Source organism: Elephantulus edwardii, unplaced genomic scaffold, assembly GCF_000299155.1.
Source record: "Elephantulus edwardii isolate Elephantulus edwardi_28Jun2011 unplaced genomic scaffold, EleEdw1.0 scaffold00175, whole genome shotgun sequence".
Classification (NCBI taxonomy): domain Eukaryota; kingdom Metazoa; phylum Chordata; class Mammalia; order Macroscelidea; family Macroscelididae; genus Elephantulus; species Elephantulus edwardii.
In genome coordinates, this window is record NW_006399925.1 from 5,369,343 (window position 1) to 5,370,960 (window position 1,618).

Sequence of the window (1,618 nt, forward strand, 5' to 3'; positions counted from 1 at the left end):
ATTTTGCCAACTATGGACTGTTCTGTGTTCTTCTGTAACATCATAGTTCAAAAGTATCAATTCTTCCGTCATCCTTATTCACAGTCCAACTCACAGATGCATAGGAAGTGATCAGGGAAACTATGACCTGAATTTGACACTCTTTAGTCCTCAAACTGACAGCATTACTGCTCAATAATTTGGAGAAGTCCCTCAATACAGATTTTCCTGGTGCAATATGTTTTCTTATTTCTTGACCACTGGTACCAAGGATGTTAATTGTGGACCCAAGCATGATTAAGTTGTTGACAGTTTCAGTGTCTTCTCCATCATCATGTTGCCTATAAGCTCAGTGGTAAGAATCTTTGTTTTCTTGACATTGAGATACAACCCATACCAAAGGCTGCATTCCTTGATCTTGTACAAGTGCTTCAAGTTTTCCTCTCCTTCAGAAGGGAAGGTTGTGTCATCTACATAATGCAGGTCATTGATAAGTTTCCTTTCAATCTTGAAGCTACATTTCTCTTCATAGATGCACCTATTCTAATAATTTGTTCAGCATACAGATTAAAAAAAAGAATGGAGAGAGAATCAAACCTGACATATTCCCTTCTTAATTTTAAACCACACTGTGTACCCTGCTATGATATTTACAACTGTTACATATACAAACAAAAATTGGACAATGAGGGAGGAAGAATAATTAATCCCTTCTTATTGTGATGTTGGTGAAGAATATTGAATATATCATAAATAGCCGAAAGAACAAACAAATCTGTCTGTAGAATTAAAGCCAGAAAGCTTCCTTGAAATGAAGTGAAACTTGTAAAACTTCATTTCACATACTTTTTACATGTTGTCAGGATGAGCCACTCCTAGTAGAAGCATATTTTATTTGATAAAGAAGAGTCAGATAGATGGGTTGACATAGTGACTGTAATATTGGGTTTTAGTACAGATTGTGAGGGTGGTGGAAGATCTGGCAAGGTTGTCTGTTGTACACAGAATCATTTTCATTTAGGATCAACTGGCAGCACCTAACAAATATGTCTCTATGTATTTTCCATATATGTATGTCTATATCAATCTATCTGGAGAAACAAAGAGAGAGAATGATTCACAGGAAAAAATACAAACAACTGATAAATCTATACAAAGAAAGTTTAAGATTTCCATTTGCTGTCCTCATTTCTTTGTAAATTTACTATTTATTTAAATAAAATATGAAAAACCAAAACAACAAGGAAAAAACACTAACAACTCAGCCTTCTTATGGGTAAGATGTGCATATATGGTTTAATAATATTTTACATATATTCTTGTGTATATAATTGGGGGAAGAAACCCAAACCCTATGATCTCAAGATTTTCAAGTGAACTAGCCATTTAGCAAATTGGAAATTTTCTTTCTGGAGTTTAGATTAACTCTTTAGTTTTTTAAAAAACAAATTTATGTTGTTGTTGTTGTTGTTATGTGCCATCGAGTCGCTTGCACCTCAAAGCGACCCTATGTACAAGAGCCCTAAATGCTGTTCTATCCTGTGCCAACCTAGCCATCTCAAATGCACTTATTCCAGCCGCTCCAGTCACAGAAACAATCCATCTCACCAAAGTTCTTCCTCTCCTTCGCTTCCCCTCC